This window comes from Salvelinus fontinalis, chromosome 42 (assembly GCF_029448725.1).
Source record: "Salvelinus fontinalis isolate EN_2023a chromosome 42, ASM2944872v1, whole genome shotgun sequence".
Taxonomy (NCBI): domain Eukaryota; kingdom Metazoa; phylum Chordata; class Actinopteri; order Salmoniformes; family Salmonidae; genus Salvelinus; species Salvelinus fontinalis.
The window spans coordinates 15,055,033-15,075,765 of NC_074706.1; the positions used below are offsets into that span (position 1 = coordinate 15,055,033).

At 41.0% G+C, this 20,733-nt stretch overlaps 1 protein-coding gene across 2 annotated transcripts in view; it reads left to right on the forward strand.

Moving 5' to 3' along the window:
* Positions 1-929: 929 nt before the first annotated feature.
* LOC129841280 (RING finger protein 24-like) overlaps positions 930-20,733 on the forward strand; it is a 53,334-nt gene continuing 33,530 nt past the window's right edge. The window contains exon 1 of one of the 2 annotated variants that reach the window (XM_055909475.1): positions 930-1,419. The gene's annotated coding sequence lies outside the window, so the exon portion shown is untranslated. Of the gene's footprint in view, positions 1,420-19,018; positions 19,176-20,733 lie in introns of those variants that run through there. The other variant, XM_055909476.1, reaches the window with a different exon arrangement.

Here is a 20,733-nt window from a genome sequence, read left to right on the forward strand (position 1 = left end):
GCAAGATCTCACCCCGTGGGGTCAAAATGATCACAAGAACGGTGAGCAAAAATCCCAGAACCACACGGGGGGACCTAGTCTAGGTCCAAGAAGCTTCTAAACAGCTTCTACCCCCAAGCTATAAGACTCCTGAACAGCTAATCAAATGGCTACCCAGACTATTTGATTAGTTGCATACCGGTACCCCCTGTATATAGCCCTGCTATTGTTATTTACTGCTGCTCTTTAATTATTTGTTATTCTTATCTCTTATTTTTTGGGAGGTATTTTCTTAACTGCATTGTTAGTTAACGGCTTGTAAGTAAGCGTTTCACTGTAAAGGTCTACACCTGGTTGTATTTGGCACATGTGACAAATAGAATTAGATTTGATTTCCCCCCAGGTGGTAATACCATTATAATCATCATGTAAAAAAAATTAAATCCCGACGCCAGCCAGGCAGAAATGAGCTACAACAAACACTCAAACTAGACAGTTTACTCAATCTCTTCATTCAAAGACTCAATCATGGACACTCTTACTGACAGTTGTGGCTGCTTTGTGTGATGTATTGTTGTCTCTACCTTCTTGCCCTTTGTTCTGTGCCCAATAATGTTTGTACCGTGTTTTATGTTGCTGCCTTGCTATGTTGTTGTCTTTAGGTCTCTCTTTGTGTCGTGTTGTCTCTCTTATTGTGATGTGTGTTTTGTCCTTTATTTATATTGTATTTATTTTTAATCCCAGGCCCCGTCCCCTCATGAGGCATTTAGCCTTTTGGTAAGCCGTCATTGTAAATAAGAATTTGTTCTTAACTGACTTGCCTAGTTAAATAAAGGTTTAATTAAAAAAAGGGGGGAGAGTTCTCCCATCTCTGATGCCAGCCAGGAAAAACACAGCAAATGCCAGCCAGCCAGGAAAAACTACGTGAGCATTGCATCAATTCCTCCTTCCAACCAGAACACAGCAATCCCGCGTATGCACTGTACACGACTCTGTCTCCGTTAAACGGGCTAGGAGGAGGGACTACGAGCACTACGTGCTTGAAGAACCGTTCAAAATTGACCACGAGAATATTGTACACCTGGAAATCAACATATATAGTCGTCTGAGGAGCAGTTGTCGCCTTTTTGAATCGGTTTAATTGATCGTGATGTCCGCTTCGCAGTTTTCTGTCTGTTACAGTGTTGATAAATATTGCTACATAGCTAGCCAGCAAGCCAATATCGAGCAAACCGGAGTCAACCACCAACATCGCGAGTTGAATGAAGACGCTTTGCATGGGCTGTAGCCTATCCCGTGTAGATAAGACAGTTGTGTCGCTAACGTTACTGTAGCTAGTTATCTGAAGTGCATCGTTTTTGGTTGTTTTATTGGCCTGCTATTTCTCTCATTGGTATCGGTGAAGAAGAGACGCGCAGATATCGTGGACGGTATTGATTGGTAAGTGTCCTAATATTTGTGTTGCTTTGCAGCGTCAAACGTGACTGTATACAGGGTTGTATGTTAATAGGCGCGGTTGCAGTTGGGATATCGTTGTAAAAGCTAGTTTATTTGTCTCATGTGTGTATATAAATATCTATGATAGGGATTGAACCGTAACCATCGTTTCATCGATTTTTGAAAATACGCCCCCCTCCGCTAATGATGGAAGAGCAAATGCATTTAGGCCCATTATCAGCTGTGCGTTGGCGTACGTCTCGTTGGCAAAAAATGTGATCATATTTTCATAACAGTAAAATGTGAGACTCAAGTCAATATTGTATAAGTCGGTACAATCATCGTTGTTGATAAGCAGGTGTAGTATTTGTTAGGCCGAGCTCGTGCTGTGGATATCAGTCGCTCGTGAAACTGCGTATTCAATTATTTTGTACATCAGACAGACTGATTAACGAATTGTACATTTTCTATGCAGTTTCACTTTTGAAACGCATTGGCTCTTGGTTCAGCCAACCTGAAAGTGAAGTTACGAATTTTGCACACGCAATAGAATGTTCTAGACGTGCTCCTATTCGAAGTGCTGTTGGCTGGCTTTTTCTCGACCATGCATGTGCTTAGTAAAGTGCTAACGTTATATAAACAAAAGAGTAATGTCAGACAGCACCATTTTCTTCCCTGTTGACGTAGACTAAGTTGTTTCACAGAATTGCATATTATTACAGGGTTGGTGTCATCAGTGGATGGGAAGAAAGGGTTTAGGTAATGCATTAACCCTTACCTGCCCGGCACAGACTGCTGTTTTAATGTAGTTTTTATTTTATGTAGCCTTTATTTAACTAGGGAAGTCCGTTAAGACCACATTCTTATTTACAATGATGGCATACCCCGGCCAAACCTGAACGATGCTGGCCCAATTGTGCGCCACACTATGGGACTCCCAATCACAGCCGGATGTGATACAGCCTGGAATCAAACCTGGGACTGTAGTGACCCCTCTTGCACTGAGATGCAGTAACTTAGAGCGCTGCGCCACTCGGGAGTTTGAGGATCGCCTTTAGCTACTGCACATGCAGCATCTACTCTTCCTGGGGTCCACAGAAAACTGTTCTGGCTAAAAACCTGCTATAGAACTTACTGGCTTCTGACTCAAGATGCTCTGCATGTGTCATGCCATGTGCACACAGATTGTTGAATAGCTAAAGGCTTAACTCTGTATTCTCTGTGCCTCAGATTCCGTCCCTTGTGAACATTTAGTTTTTTACAGTTCCACTGTAAACCTAGTGTACCAAGAGTTTCACAGTGCCCCCCCCCCCCCCCCCCCCCCCTTATGGGAAAGGCTATTAAGAAGTAATCAGATACTTTTTATTGTGCGCAATGTCCAAAGCTGTCAGTTAGCCTTTTCTACATCTTGACTGCTGAGGGACGAATGAACAATAGAACAAACACCCACCCTCGGAGAGTCAGAGTGGAGGGTGACTTCAAATATGAAATTAAAGGTGTCATGTTCATTAGGGCACAGAATGGAAAAAGGTTTGAAAGCGAGGTTTTCCCTAAAGTAAATTGAATTGCCAAAATGTATATAGTCTAATTACCTTATACAGAAAGAAAGAAAAAATCATTCAAAATAGGTTCCCACACCAGAAAGCATGATTTGGCTACAGAGGATCATTAGCGTCTTAAAAAACAACCTGTGGATTGTTTCAAATCACATAGCCTACAGTCGGAAGGGCCCCCAATTTGGGCAGCGCGCACTGCAAATACCAAATAGGTGATTGTTAAGTTGCAACTGTCAGTGAAAAGCAGAGAGAAACAGCCAGGCATATTGCAATATTTAAAAATACAATCGTCGAAAAAATGTTTGGAAAGCAAATGGCTATTGCTGTAAAGAGATGACAATGAAAAGACTCCAATCTATCTTTTAGTTGTAAAAATTATTAATTGAGCGAACAGTAGCCTATCATATTGGCACCAGCGGAGAACATCGGCCATATCCCCGGTAAGTGTGCATATTCACTGTCTTTGTCATTGGGTCAGTGCCACTTTTGGACAATAGTTTCCTCCAGGTTAGCTGGACGTCATATTGTATTTGTTTCCCCTTTTCGTAGGCCGATTTTTATATGGATCAGACATTGTTTTTATTGATCTGTTTGTCAGTGTCGGCAGAGAAGGCCACCCTGTAATTTTTGTAGTATTAAAAAAAAAATACTACGAAAATGAACGTGCCGGCAAAAAATGTACTTTCACCCCTGGTTAGGCTTAACATCACGGCATCTGACCGTAATTGAACATTAAATGAGACTTTCCTGAGGTCTGTCACTGTAAGGGGAATGCTCCTGCAACCTGTTACATAACTGATTGTGAATATAGTGAATATAGCCGTTGACATGCTAAAATAATTAAGATATTTAGTCAAACTCTAGCCATAATAAGCTACTTGGCTATTGCTCTCAAAATCAAGGTAGCCAAAGCCTGTTTGTTTTAAATAAAAGTAATTGCAGTAGGCTTGGGCAATACCCCGGCATATGGTATATTTTGAAATACCGACAGTAAAAAGCAAAAACATTTGGGTTGGGGCTGCAGGGTTGGGCTACGCCATTGCTTATAACCATATATTAAGTATAACTATAAGATCTAAGGTATGTCAACTAAATTAGATCAAGCTCAGGGCTCCAGCTTTGCATTTAGTTTGCTAATTTGCTAGCTAAGTGGCTAGATGTCATGATCAAGCTTCTTACTTACAGCAGAGACATTCTAGCCTGAGTCCCAGTCTCTTCAACTAACGTTCCACTCCTTGTCGTTGCCAAAGAGACTGGCCTTTCTGCCATCTTCAGATATGAACATTCTATCATTAATGAGCTCAAGGAGAACAGAGTTATTGATACTGATTCGATAAACCTCACAGCTATCCTTCAAACACAACGATTATCCAAATATTGGAACTCTGTCGCTTTTTTCCCCTCACAGAACACGTTCGTATCCGGTTAATAAGCAACTGTTTTTTTTTTTTTTTTTTTTTTTTTGTCCAGACAAACCAGTCTGTCAAAAGTCGGTAGCTCATGTAAAATTCTCAAAATAAATATATACTGCAATTCCAACCACAAAACCTCTTTGCTTTGATTTTAAGACTCAAAGTGCAACAACTTGCCTAGCTAGCAGCTAAATGTTTATTTTTGACTTTGTTATAATTCAAATTCTATGTCCGAGGCGCCGCATGTTGTCATGGAAAATATTAATGTTATTTCTAACAACCAATGATTGAGATTGCCAAAAGGCCTGTATCTTTGGCAATGACATGGAAGCGGTCACGGCCGGCTGCGACACAGCCTAGGATAAAACCCGGGTCTGTAGTGACACCTCAAGCACTGTGTTACAGTGCCTTATACTGCTGCGCCACTTGGGAGGCCCTTTATTTTTTTTAATGGCGCCCCTTGTGTGCACTTTTGGTAATACCGCATACCAAAGTATAGTACAGAAACGGTAGGACTAGGGCTGTACCCGACCAAAAGGCATCTTGGTCGACCGAGAGTCGTCCTGTTCTTTCGACCAATCGATTGTTTAAACGTATTTTTCCATATATAGACACACACCCTATGTGTTTTGAATAATATCAACTACATATGCACTGAGCTTGTCTGATACTTTAAGCACACTGTTTGATTAAATCATTAAGAACTCAAAGAGCCCGATGGTCACACTGTGTTAACAAACATGACATCGAGTGCCTGTGTGACTGGCATACGTTTTCTCGCTCTCCTCCGTACTGCAGCGAAAGCAGCACAGCAATAGCTGTCCCCGCTGTCCCTGCAACATCATGTCAGCCGTTTTAGTTTTTTACTTAGTTCTGCCTAAAAAGTTCTGTTACCGAAATCCCTCATTTCTTTACGAAAAACATATTCTATTCCCCCAACCCTTGCTCTCTTTACGTGAAACATGTAAGCATCAGATGCATGTGACCAATAGGGCCTGACTTATAACCAATGTGATTGTGACAGGCTATAACAAACTCCGAACACAATGTCGACAGCAAAAGGGATGTGGAAGACGTGAAAAATAAACTCTAAAGCGCTTATGTTTACTCTTTGCTCAGGGGGCAAAGGGGAAGTAAATAAGTGTACCAGAGAGTCTGTTCTAACGGGGAAAAAATATAAAAAGCATTTTATTACAGCAGACTAAAAACAGTTGCATGCATTCGTGAGTTGCGGTTTAATTATTGTTTAGGCTAATTATTCAATTTTAAACTAAAATGCTTGATTGCATTTCAAAGCATAATTGTTTCATATGCTGTGTGATGGCATGAACGAATGATTGATTGATTGATTGATACTGTAGCCTATATATTGAAATACAGGCCTAAGTAAGTTACGGTATTAGGACTAAACAGCACACCCTCTTAGGCCTACAGCTCGGTGGTGGTTATACAAGCCTACTAATGATGACAACATGACTTATTATTATAATAATGATGATGATAATAATAATTGTAATAATAACAAGGAGATCAAGAAAAAGGAGGGTATAGGAGCAAGAGCTGTGTGCATATTATGTGTGACGACACAGGTGCTGTCATTTTTCTGCCTGTTTGGAATAAGTGTAAACCACACTAAATAAATTATAGGTAATTACCAGTCTGTTTTTTTGTAAAGCCTTTATTACAGCATAGCAAATATTAAAAACAGTGAAATTTGCCAATTGCATGAGGCTTGGTGCTCACGGAATAAGTAGGCTATTAACTTTTACTTGGTCACAATCCCGGATCCGGGAGCACCCTCATCAGTAAAAAAGCTGACTAGCATAGCCTAGCGCCACAAGTAAATACTAGCATCTAAACATCATGAAATCACAAGTCCAAGACACCAGTTGAAAGATACACATCCTGTGAATTCAGCCATCATTTCTGATTTTTAAAATGTTTTACAGGGAAGACACAATATGTATTTCTATTAGCTAACCACGATAGCAAAAGACACAACTTTTTTTTCTCCACCATTTTTTTTACTGCATAGGTAGCTATCACAAATTCGACCAAATAAAGATATAAATAGTCACTAACCAAGAAACAACTTCATCAGATGACAGTCTGATAACATATTTATTGTATAGCATATGTTTTGTTAGAAAAATGTGCATATTTCAGGTATAAATCATAGTTTACCATTGCAGCCACCATCACAACTCTCACCAAAGCAACTAGAATAACTACAGAGACCATCGTGTATTACCTAAATACTCATCATAAAACATTTCTGAAAAATACACAGCGTACAGCAAATGAAAGACAAAGATCTTGTGAATCCAGCCAATATTTCAGATTTTCTAAGTGTTTTACAGCGAAAACACAATATAGCATTATATTAGCTTACTACAATAGCCAACCACACAGCAGCATTGATTCATGCACGTTAGCGATAGCGAATAAACCAGCAAAAGATATTACATTTTTCACTAACCTTCTCAAAACTTCATCAGATGACAGTCCTATAACATCATATTACACAATACATATATTGTTTGTTTTAAAATGTGCATATTTAGCGGCACAAATCGTGGTTATACAATGAAAATAGTAGCCAAGCTGCCAACAAAATGTCGGGAGAAATCTTGGGAGAGGCATTTTAGATTTTTAAAATTAACGTTACTACGACATACAGCGTCCGTTAAAGCGAGACCGCACCGAAATTAATGGCGGAATAGTAGTTTAACATTTTTCAACAGAACAACGAATTAACATCATAAATAGTTCTTACTATTTGATGAGCTTCCATCAGAATCTTGTGCAAGTTGTCCTTTGTCCAGAAGAATCGTTGCTCGGTTGTAGATTGTCGTCTTCAACTTTGGAATTAGCAGCAAACATTAGCCATGTGACGAAGACGTGTCCAACTCACTATAACGCAGCACAAATGAAATACCGAAAATCGCAATATACTGATATAAACTGATATAACTCTGTTTAAAATAACTACATTATGATGTTTTTAACACCTATATCGAATAAAATCATAGTCGGTTATATCTAAAGCCTATAACGAGAGCTTTTCAGAATGCAATCCTGAGGTCTGTCATGCGTCATGGCGAACGTTGAAAAGACTGCACACCCGGTTCCAAGAGCTTTTATACGGCCTCAGAACTACCCAGACACCCCATTCCAATTCTCACTGCTTACTGACATCTAGGGGAAGGCGTATGCAGTGCATGTCGACCCATAGATTACATGCAAATTTATAAACTGACCCTGGAACAGAGCCCCCGATTTGAGATTTTTCAGTTCCTGACAGGAAGTTTGCTGCAAAATTAGTTCTGTTTTACTCACAGATATAATTCAAACGGTTTTAGAAACTAGAGTGTTTTCTATCCAATAGTAATAATAATATGCATATTGTACGAGCAAGAGTTGAGTACGAGGCAGTTTAATTTGGGAACGAATTTTTACAAAGTCGAAATGGCGCCCCCCTATTGAGAAAAGGTTTTAAACACACTCGAACAGGCAACAGAAGCAAGATCTTTTGAATTTCTGTAGATGTATATGGATGATTTATAAAGCCAGGCACATTTAACAGTTAGGCTATTGATTTTTTAATATTTTTATTTCACCTTTTATTTAACCAGGTAGGCCAGTTGAGAACATGTTCTTATTTACAACTGCGACCTGGGCAAGATAAAGCAAAGCAGTGCGACAACAGCACAGAGTTGCACATAAGCAAACGTACAGTCAATAACAGAAAATAAAAATGTAAAAATCTATGTACAGTGTGTGCAAATGTAGGGAGGTAAGCAATAAATAGTCCCTATAGGCGAAAACATTTTACAATTTAGCATTTAATACTGGAGTGATAGATGTGCAGATGATGATGTGCAAGTAGAGATACTGGGGTGCAAAAGAGCAAGAGGGTAAGTAATAATATGGGATGAGGTAGTCGGGTGTGCTATTTACAGATTGGCTGTGTACAGGTACAGTGATCGGTAAGCTGCTCAGACAGCTGATGCTTAAAATTAGAGAGGGAGATATGACTCCAGCTTCAGTGATTTTTGCAATTCTTTCCAGTCCTTGGCAGCAGAGAACTGGATTATAGACCTAATTAAATTGGGGTTTCTTCTTTCCTCAATTTTCTTAGACAATTAAGCTAAGGCAAAGGCTGTATGCTTGTCTCTGCTGCTGCTGCCTCTGCTGCATTGTTCTCACTCCCAATATGCTGGTTAACTTTGATATTATGCACATAGCAACATAGGGAAAGGCGGCAATTCTACAGGGCACTGAAGATTGTTTCAGATCCGAGGACAGCGACCGTATCCAACGTGGGAGAAATAATATTAGATTTATTGTTGAACCATTCTTTTTTTGAGTCAGACCAGAGACTTATCAGAGTTGGTGCAGTATGCTGACAAACTGGCCTTCAACTTTCCCATGGGCACTAAGTAGTGCCAACATGTCAAATCTTGACTAGGGATGGGCATTTTCCATTTTTTGAGTGTTCGAGTACTCAATTTTATTTTCTTTGGCTACCCGAAAGGAGGCCCGCACTGGAAGTACATTTGCGCATTTATCTGTATACAATGGCTCATTTATCATAACCATTACAGATAACAAATTCCCATATACACTCACAAATTGCCCCATATACACTCACCAGCCAGTTTATTAGGTACATCCATCTAGTACTGGATCGGACCCCCCTTTGCCTTCAGAATAGGGTTGGGCGGTATACCGTATTTTACTATATACCGGTATTTATGAACGGACCGGTTTGGGTTTTTACTTTACCTTTTTATATCGGTATTTTAATGTTTGGTTTGTTAAATGTGATACGCCGTGTGTAACGTCCATTTTTATAGTTTACTCCGCTACTTGAATCATCCCTCTCCGCTCTCTCTCTCTCTTTATGCGGCTTTCCAAACAGACCTAGTCCCGCCCCCTGTCACTCAAGGAGCGCATTTTGTTGTTGCTTGACCAGAGAATATTGCGTTCAGTCTGCATGGTCAATGCAGCACACGCAACAATGTTGATGACAACAATGTTTCCACTTTGAGCTTAATATAAATCCACAAGCGTTCTATAATTACAATATTGTTCTCTGTTTCTTACATATGAAAACAGCTAGTTTGTATTTTCTTAGCAAGTTAAGCTAAATCGTGTTAGCCACTAATGCTAATCGCTAGTTAGCTGGCTAGCTAGCTAATATAAGTACTGAGTCCGAGCGAACGTAGCTAGCTAATAAAGCCTGATACCAGTACTGGTGGAGGCTTAAATCAGCATGTTGTTTGTGCAACAGTATCTTATAAATCAAAGAAGAATAGGCGAAGCATGAATATTTTGTCTATATGAATAATTTTTATTGTAGCCGAAGATGATAGGGTCCCCTAGGAAACACTGAGAATCACTTGGTTCCTACCCTGTTACAAGTCGTCCATGGCATTTTCATTCTTTGTCATGTCAAACAACACTGTATTCAAAGTGCCCACTATTATTTATCTAGATCTAAATCGCAAATCGCAATTGCAAAATTTGGTTAAAAATAAGGCCTAGTATTTTTGCTCATATTGTGGCAGTGTGGAAATGATCTCAAATGAGTGCAGGAAATGCAGAAATTGATGGAAATGCAGGAAATTATTTTAGGTTGAAGTTGAATTGAACAGAATAAAACATTCCGAATGGAGAAAGACCCATTGAAATAATTTAGAATATATGTTGCCACCCTAGGGTCACGCACTACTCATTAAGTAAATTTAGACCTTTTATTAATCAAAAAACATAAAATACTGTCAAATTTGAAAAACACCATGATATGATATTTTTGCCATATCACCCAACCCTACTTCAGAACAGCCTGAATTCTTTGGGCCATTCTACAAGGTGTTGGAAACATTCCACAGGGATGTTGGTCCATGCTGACGCGATGGCATCACGCAGTTGCTGCAGATTAGACGTTGGTACATTCATGCTGCCAACAGCCCATTCCATCTCATCCCAATTATGCTTTAATTGGGTTGAGGTCTGGGGACTCCGAAGGCCACTCAAGTAAACTGAACTCACTGTCATGTTCCAGGCAATGTCTTTCCACTCCTCAATTGTCCAGTGTTGATGATTGTGTGCCCACTGGAGCTGCTGCGTCTTGTTTTTAGCCGATAGGAGTGGAACCCGGTGTGGTCGTCTGCTGCAATAGCCCATCCGTGACAAGGATTGAGTTGTGCATTCCTGAGGTGCCGTTCTGCTCACCACTGTTGTACTGTGCCCTTATTTGCATGTTTTTGGCCCGCCTGTTAGCTTGCACAATTCTCGACGTTCTCCTTCGACATCAACAAGCTGTTTTTGCCCACAGGACTACCGCTGATTGGATGTTTTTTGTTTGTCACAGCATTCTCTGTAAATCCTAGACTGTCATACGTGAAAATCCCAGGAGGGTGGCCGTTTCTGAGATACTGGATCTGGTACACCTGGCACTGATGATCAAACCACGCTCAAAGTCACTTAGGTCACTCGTTTTGCCCATCCTATTGTCAGTAACTGGATGCCTGTCTGCCTGCTTTATATAGCAAGCCACAGCCGTGTGATTCACTGTCTGTAGGTGTGATCCATTTTCGTGAACAGGGTGGTGTACCTAATAAACTGTCTGATATTCAGCCAATAAAAAAGCATTTCAGATACATTTTTTAAAACCGTAATATCAGCTGGTTATATTATATCGTGGAACACAATCTTCAAAAAGGCAGCAGTAGCGCTTGCACCTCAGCAGTAGCGCTTGCATAGAAGCCTATTGCTGTGCAATGGCATAGCCTTGTTTTGTTAATTTAGCAGACAAGAAGCTCTTATTTCATGAGCCCTTATCACAGTCAAGTCACACCCAAACTATGATGTAATACAACCGAATAAAATAGAACATTTGCCGGCGTGAAGTGATTTTGTGTCTGGGACAGTTATTCTCAGTGATCATTTGAAACGGGGCTTAATTTGGCGAGTTCAAAGAAGAAGAAAAAACGTTGCAGGGTTACAAACCCAAATCTTTATTATTTTTGATATACAGAGACGTTCAATTGAGTTTATTCTGGTTGTTCTGTGGCATTTTCAAAACGGATGAACAATTCCACATTGAACACTACATTGCATGGTGATGAATTACCGCTGCGACATCTGTTTGGTGATCAGGCCTATGCTTACGGATTCTGATGAAAATACACTTTTCCTACTTAAATCAACCAGTCCATTTTGAATTTGTGATAAAACTGTCATTTGGCATGGAATGTAGCTTGTGTATCCCATCAGTTAGATATGTTTTAATAGGCATTTCTGTAAACCTAACGGGAGCTTGTGTGTGTGGAGGAAGTGGTCGGAATGCAACTGAGTGAATGAGACACAAGGGGGGAAAGGTAATTTAGGGAGAACTGTGTGATGCTTGGCTTGGTCTCTTTTTTGTTGTGCACCGCAAATGCACATGTAATAGAACCCTAGAGTCAAAGTAAAATAACGTTGTCTTTTCACTTGCCTGTTCGGGCAAGCACATAAAGCACATTCCACCTAATAGGTTTACAGTCTACGCTACCCTACAAAAGTTTGGGGTCACTTAGAAATGTCCTTGTTTTTGAAAGAAAAGCACTTTTTTTGTTGTCCATTTTTAAAATACCATCAAATTGATCAGAAATACAGTGTAGACATTGTTAATTAATGTTGTAAACGACTATTGTAGCTGGAAACGGCAGTTAAAAATATAATATCTACATGGGTGTACAGAGAGCCATTTATCTGTCCAGTGTCTGGTCTTTTGCCCATCTTAATATTTTATTTTTATTGGCCTGTCTGCGATATGGATTTTTCTTTGCAACTCTGCCTAGAAGGCCAGCATCCCGGAGTCGCCTCTTTACTGTTGACGTTGAGATTGGTGTTTTTTGGAGACTATTTAATGAAGCTGCCAGTTGAGGACTTGTGAGGCGTCTGTTTCTCAAACTAGACACTGTAATGTACTTGTTCTCTTGCTCAGTTGTGCACCGGGGCCTCCCACTCCTCTTTCTATTCTGGTTAGACAGTTTGCTCTGTTCTGGGAAGGGAGTAGTACACAACGTTGTACGAGATCTTCAGTTTCTTGGCAATTTCTTGCATGGAATAGACTTAATTTCTCAGAACGAATATACTGACGAGTTTCAGAAGAAAGGTCTTTGTTTCTAGCTATTTTGAGCCTGAAATCAAACCCACAAATGCTGATTTATTTTTTTCATTCACCTTTATTTAACCAGGTAGGCAAGTTGAGAACAAGTTCTCATTTACAATTGCGACCTGGCCAAGATAAAGCAAAGCAGTTCGACACATACAACAACACAGAGTTACACATGGAGTAAAACAAACATACAGTAAATAATACAGTAGAAAAATAAATCTATATACAATGTGAGCAAATGAGGTGAGAAGGGAGGTGAAGGCAACAAAAAGGCCATGGTAGCGAAGTAAATACAATATAGCAAGTAAAACACTGGAATGGTAGATTTGCAGTGGAAGAATGTACAAAGTAGAAATAATGGGGTGCAAAGGAGCTAAATAAATAAATACAGTAGGGGAAGAGGTAGTTGTTTGGGCTAAATTATAGGTGGGCTATGTACATGTGCAGTAGTCTGTGAGCTGCTCTGACAGCTGGTGCTTAAAGCTAGTGAGGGAGATAAGTGTTTCCAGCTTCAGAGATTTTTGCAGTTCGTTCCAGTCATTGGCAGCAGAGAACTGGAAGGAAAGGAGGCCAAATGAGGAATTGGCTTTGGTGGTGACCAGAGAGATATACCTGCTGGAGCGCGTGCTACAGGTGGGTGCTGCTATGATGACCAGCGAGCTGAGATAAGGAGGGACTTTACCTAACAGGGTCTTGTAGATGACCCGGAGCCAGTGGGTTTGGCGACGAGTATGAAGCGAGGGCCAGCCAACGAGAGTGTACAGGTCGCAATGGTGGGTAGTATATGGGGCTTTGGTGACAAAACGGATGGCACTGTGATAGACTGCATCCAATTTATCGAGTAGGGTATTGGAGGTTATTTTGTAAATGACATCGCGTAAGTCGAGGATCGGTAGGATGGTCAGTTTTACGAGGGTATGTTTGGCAGCATGAGTGATGGATGCTTTGTTACGAAATAGGAAGCCAATTCTAGATTTAACTTTGGATTGGAGATGATTGATGTGAGTCTGGAAGGAGAGTTTACAGTCTAACCAGACACCTAGGTATTTGTAGTTGTCCACATATTCTAAGTCGGAACCGTCCAGAGTAGTGATGCTGGGCAGGTGCAGGCAGCGATCGGTTGATGAGCATGCATTTAGTTTTACTTGTATTTAAGAGCAGTTGGAGGCCACGGAAGGAGAGTTGTATGGCATTGAAGCTTGTCTGGAGGGTTGTTAACACAGTGTCCAAAGAAGGGCCAGAAGTATTCAGAATGGTGTCGTCTGCGTAGAGGTGGTGCGTATCTGATGCTCCAGATACTCAACTAGTCTAAAGAAGGCCTGTTTTATTGCTTCTTTAAATCAGAACAACAGTTTTCAACATAATTGCAAAAGGGTTCTCTAATGATCAATTAGCCTTTTTAAAATGCTAAACTTGGATTAGCTAACACAACGTGCCATTGGAACACCGGAGCGATGGTTGCTGATGTATAAAAAATCAGCCGTTTCCAGCTACAATAGTCATTTACAACATTAACAATGTCTACACTGTATCTTTGATCAATTTGATGTTATTTTAATGGACAAAAAATGTGCTTTTCTTTCAAAAACAAGGACATTTCTAAGTGACCCCAAAATTTTGAAGGGTAGTGTATATATTTTTTAATCTCTGGTTAAATTTAGCTTTGACGTTAGTTCTAGTACGCTATTACTCATGCCCATCCCTAATCTTGACTGTACCCAATTCAACGTGGTACAGTGGGTACAGTGGAGAAACAATAGACAACATCCCTGACTTCAGTTGGGTAACCACATTCTCCAGTCGTAAACAAGGAATTTGGGCACCAGCTTAATAACAGTGTTACCATTTAGCATCCTATCGTACACCGATTTACAATTCCCTTTTTTGATGCAACCAAGCTTACTTAACGGTTAAGCAGCCACAGATGTGAGGCAGTCATATCATAGGCCTTTTATAGCAGTCGGAGGATGAAATCAGCCCCAAGGAATGAATGGTCCCTCTCTTTCTCTCTCTCACACACACACACACACACACACACACACACACACACACACACACACACACACACACACATCTCCCCTGGCTTGGCTTAGTGCTAGGTAGTATTGCCCAATGAACGTGCAATAGTATTATGCCACGTGCCTCAGATGCGATTTCTGTTCTGAGACAGTTTTGTCTAATGTCGTCAATCTCTTGTCATTCGTCTGTCTTGTCAGGGCGGCAGGTAGCCTAGCGCTTAAGAGCGTTGGGCCAGTAACCGAAAGCCGACTAGGTGATTGCTAAAATGTGTTGCTGTGCTCCTGAGCCAGGCACTTAACCCTAATTGCTCCTGTAAGTCGCTCTGGATAAGAGCGTCTGCTAAATTTAATGTATTTGGATTTCAGGAAGTACTAGTCTTAACTTATTTGACATGTTGGAATGTCTTCTTTGTGATGGAATTGTAGCGAGGAGGTCCCGTAGTGGGCAAGCACAAACACAATTAGGGCCTAGGTCAAAAGGCCTACATCAGAACATTATTTTCCTCGTTGTTGACTTGTAGCCTAATCCTGATTTAAGCCTGGTTTGAAAATGTGAACATTTTAATTAATTTCCATTTTAGCTTTCTTAAGGCTCATTTTTGTTGTCATTTGTGCCAGCCAGTGGCTTGCTGTGTATGCCAACATCTGGACGATGATCAAGGACAAGGTGGTCGTGCCTTTGAGAGTGCTGCTGAGCCAGGGCGTTGCTTCATTAGACCTTGATTAATGTGTCATGTTCAGTCCCATCTGTCCACCACGGGTAATCAATTAGGCATCTTTATCCCACGAGTTCGGTGGAGTGTGTGTGCAACTATTCTTAGGTGTAGAGATGTTGATATCGATGCCATGTTTATATCCGTTCTTGTCTCGCTCTTTGTATTTGTATAGTAGGCGCTTGCCTCGTCCGATCACGTTAATGCTATACTATATATTCAGAAGTTCAGCCAACAAAAGCATTGCTATTGAGTCGTTGTGTTGGATTTATGTTTTGTGTTTTGGCTTTGCCAAGCATTGCCAAGTTGTTGTCGGGCCTTAGTCAGCCCACTCACTCGTCACATGACCCCAGGTTTAATTTAGCGACCCGGACTCTGTTTTCAGCAGGGCTCTGGTTTCTATCATCTCATTGAAATGAAAAGCAAGTAGACCATTAGCAGAACATCTACATAAGCCTAGTATTGTGTTTACTGAATCTGACCCACATGATTTGGTCTATTATATCCTCAAACGGAAAGCCTATGTCTAAGAACTAACATAGTAGGCTAATTGGGATGAAAAGTAGCCCACGTTTAGCCTAAAAGTTAGAAAATGTTCAATTATAGCTGACAGGTAGCTGGGTTGTGGCCTGAGTGACCGTTTAAACTCCCATTTAGAAACATAGGAGAGTTTGATCCCCTGGCTTTGAACAAGTCACCCAATAGTCAGTCAATTATTATGTGTGTGTATGCAGGTGGGCAGATGCCCAAACAGAACGTGTAAACCATGTGTATGTGGGTAAGGTGCGAAACCAGGGGCCACCACCAAAAAGTAGGTCTGTTTTAAATATGTCCCATGTTTATGAGACGAGAGAGAGAGAGAGGTGTAAGAAGAGAGTAATTCCTCCCTGAAAATGTAGGCCTAGTGCTGGATTGCAGGAGGGAGGAGGAAGAGGGGGTGGGCTACATGTGGCACCTGTGGGTGTCAGTTCCCCGCTTGTTTGTACCAGCTTGTGTTACTGTCTGAGCCCACCGAAGAAGAACGAGCAAAGCTAAAAGGAAGAGGGAGAGGTGGAGAGAAGTGTTTGACTGCTGGCCATAGGAGGGAGAGTGTGTGGAAAAAGAAATGCAGAAAGGTATGAAAAACACCTTATTTTCGTTTTTAAAGTAGACAAATATGGGCCTTATGGCTCTATATCCCTTGTCATTATCGGTGTCTCACAAAACTACAGATATGAAAGCCAATGTCAGTCATCACGGTGGGTTCTATGCCATTTTTTTGCATCTCACCTGCCTCTAATAAAGTCACTATCAATGTCGGTCATGCATCCAGGTCAGTGTCCCACCTCAAGACATGCAGCCAGTGTCCCACCTTAAGACAGGCCTCAGTCTCTTGCCCATCTGGCTCCAAAGCCATTGAATCCGAGTCGGTATCAGTGAGGCTGATCCCACAGCACAGCCCCAGATCAGCCCTCTGAGTAAAGTGGATTAATTAGCCGCAGGAGCAACGCTGTTGCCCTGGGTCATGGGTTAGAAGATTAATCCTGCTGCCCGGCTCACACGCAGGGAATATAGACTGTCTGCCATGCAGTTCTGGTCCCGTATTCATAAATCATCTCAGAGTAGGAGTGCTGATCTAGGATCAGTTTTGCCTTCCATTCTAATGAATAGGACCTGGTCCTAGTGATAGTTTCGTATCGGGATATTATTTTTGACGATATATCATTTTAACATTAGTGCAAAATGATGTTTGCGGTTGTTGGCTGTACTTGCACCAGAACGCAGTATATTTTGTTTTCAGCACTGATCAAAATTTGTTTTCTCATGGCTCTCTCTTGTCCCTCTGCAGCAGACATATGGTGAGCAGTATTGTTTGGCACATCGAGTCGCAATAAGATCACAGTATTGAATAGCAATACATATAGAATTGTGAGAATTGGAACACATATTGTATCGGCACCGAAGTATCGTGATACTATTGTATCTTTAGGTCCTTGGCAATTCCCAGCACTAAAGGGTCCTGATCCTAGATCAGTACTCCTAATCTGAGACGCTCAAGAAGGCCCCTGAAGAAGACAGTACAGGGGTCTATGGTTTCAACAGCCTCGGTTCTGTTGCAAGGTTTCTACTAAAAGTCACTCTAGCAATGTTTTCGCCAAAACCAACTGACCTTTGCTATCTCTAAGAATGCATTGGTCTGTTGATGTGACCCACTTGGCGTATTCCCTGGTTTAATTCTGGGAATTGAGGCATCTGCCCTCCGTATCCTGACATCTGATACCAAATGAGGCAATGACAAAATGTCTGTTCCATTGATTCAGTGCCATCTGTTAAAGATAGGCTATAGAAACAGTAGCATAATCTTACACCATAGGCTTATGTTATTGTGAATGCTGGCTTTGGATACGGTACAATTAAAAATACAATCCTTGGATAGCTTTTCAGAATCCACAGATAAGTTGGTCCACCTGGAAAACTAAAAGGCATAGAAACCGTAAAGGACTTGGTAATAGGAAATAAAGTTATTTCCATGACAGAATTAAAAAGCAATTTTGGACTGACCAATGTCGATATTTTCAAATACATGCAACTGGAAAGTTTCATATGAAGAAATGTAGATTTGAAATAATTTGGGCACCAGCACAATCTTGAGGGAATCCTATTTGAGTCAGAAAAGGATATTCATATGATAGGGAAGATGCACAAAACTACAGAGAGCCTATCCAACTGATAGAAACTATTAGAACAAGATTTAAAGAACTGATGTCACAAAATGGAGGGAATGTTGGAACATAACTAACGAAATTAGTTAACGAAAATGCTTAATCCAGGATAAACTAATGTTTGGATTTATTACTAGACAATTCGCAAATTATACAGCACGACAGTCATTATAGAGTCCAAAAGTTATAGTTGGCAGTCAGAAGTATGTACATTTGGGCCTACTTTTAATCCGTCTGTCTGTATATTTCAGGACATGGCATACGAGGGTGCAGTGAGATACCCGATTGGTTGGACGATACTTTTCTTGTCAATCATCTTGGAACTGGGGCATGGCAATGAGAACATTTTAGAGACCCCCATCTTGGCGGTGTAGAGGAACTTATTTTCTGCCAATTTCCTGTCATTCTAATACTTTCTCCATGGAGCTGAGAACCTTTTGCAGTTTTAAAGCACATTTTCAGTAATTCTGCACATTTTGCTATTGAATTGACAGAAAATGTTGCCATTTTAAAGCAAATGTCCTGCAGTTCTATGCACTTTAACATGGCTAATGGTGTGTGTTTTTGCGCAAACAAAATCAATACTGCTAAATTCATTGTTTTCGTCATTTTCAATTCTCCCTGACTGTCTAGTTTTTATTTTGGTGATTTTTTTTTTAGTTCTGAAAGATTATAATAAAAAATTATAGATATATGAGAGAGATCCATCATACTTTATCTAGTTTAAGTTTAGACTGAAATATTTTTTAATTTTATTTTTTAATTAAGCGGCCCGAAAAAACGCTGGCAGATTTAATTTTTTTTGCCAGGAACATCCCGGAGGTTGACCTTGTTCGCTCCTATCGAAGCGCATTCTCTACCCTCCGCCACCACAGCTACATCTCTGGAACTAAAGTTAAAGTTACTGTCTGACCTAGTTTATTGCACAACCTGGCATCAACTGTGCAGAAAAACAAGCTTTCTTTTTTTCACAACACACATTTCATTACCTGAGGGAACAGCACTGTTATGTTTTCTCCCCGGATCGCTGGGACGCCTGTTTATCTCTATCGCAGTGTCTCTCCCCCTCGGTGAACAAAACCAACCACTCATATTGTCCCGCTGGCTAAAAGAGAACAAAGTGGAATTTTTCTAAGGGTTCCACTTTAGAAAGGGCCTAAATGACAGATGTATAGGATGTATCCCCAGGTAAGCTTTGTGAGTCTTCTGCGTCAGGGCTGAATTACTGGGTCGGTTCCCAGATTAGCTCACCACTGTTGTCACAATGACTAGGAACGATTGCATGTACTTTTAGCCTAAGCTGTGATGATTCCAATTACTTCTAAAGCCCTGATAATGCTACTGCTCCCATGTTGGGAATTTGGGCTACAAGCTCAATTAAACAAACGCTGACTGATGTGTGTAGTGGTGAGTCATGACGGGCAGTGTTTTGAACAGCCCCAAGCCTGACTGCTGCCGCGTATGGAGCTCTTCCTTCTGCTCGAGGCCTCTGGTTTGGTGTTGCCCTTTGGCATATTGTTTCAAATGTGCAAATCATGGCTGGCTGTAGCTGCCAGTGGAAATTTCCACTTCAGAATCAGATAGCGGCCTTTGTTTCGGGTACAGGGGGCTCGCCACAAGCCCTCTGTGAAACACTGCAAACAGTCAGCTATTTTAATACAAAAGAGGGGGGGGGGGGTGTCATACAAAAGCATGTGTTCTGAACCAAAACTATAAAACTGGAGTTTGTAGACCTGCTTTTTCAACTTGATTTTTCAAGGAAGATTTCATCCTCGACAAAGAGGGTGAAAGCCTGATTTAGTGTGAACGTGTTTCTGATGTTCCTTCATAATGTTTCAACCTGCCATGTTTGGTGAATCTCTTCCTCCATTGAGCGTACTCTAACCACCATGAGGACCTTTTACCTTAACAAATTCAAATGAAAACATTTTGTGATCTTGTGCTTCCTAGTCACATGCGGTAGTGACTGTCAGTTTCCCTTAAATCCCAGATGTTGCGACGGAGAAGAAATCCTCAAAAATGAATCTGTGGGTGGAGGTTCAAAGGTTAAGTTGGTCATCATCAGGACATGTGATTTGTCCGCTAGCAAATTGATCAACCATTCTGTAAGAGCGCTTCAGGGAAAAAACCCCAGCTCAATATGTTTTGCCTGAATGTCACATTCAGGTTATTGACCATGGGGGGTTGGAAAATGGATGTGGTGTCTAGATAAACCACTGACTTACCCCGCTTTGGACCATTCCTGTCTCTTAGTATTAGACCCTGTCCAATGCAATGGAAAATTACTGGAATGATGCAAAGAGGATTCTTCTTTCACTTTCTATCTGGTGGGAGGGACTTCCATGCAACTCTAATTTTAGGTCCAGTGTAAGGCAATGTGCTCTGCTCTGGGGTTCCTTAGTTTGCCGGAACAGCACGGCTCAGAGTGGATATGGTATTACGGCCCCATGCCGGCTTGTAATGTGATTAGTGAAAGCCACCGGCTATGCAAGGGAGAAAAGGAGGGTAATTTTGTTAGAGCCTTTCAAAGGGTATCTCGGGTTGTGGAGTATTCGGACAGATTTGAGGTATGCAAGCAATGATTTTTCAACACTTGTGTCAAATTTAGCCATTACATTTATTGCTGGGGGGGGGACAGGCAACCAGGAATGCACACTAAAGATAGCTCCTTCATGGCTGTGTGAATTGAATACCTGTAATGTGGAGATAACCAACAGTTTAAATGGTACAGCATGCCAGTAAACCC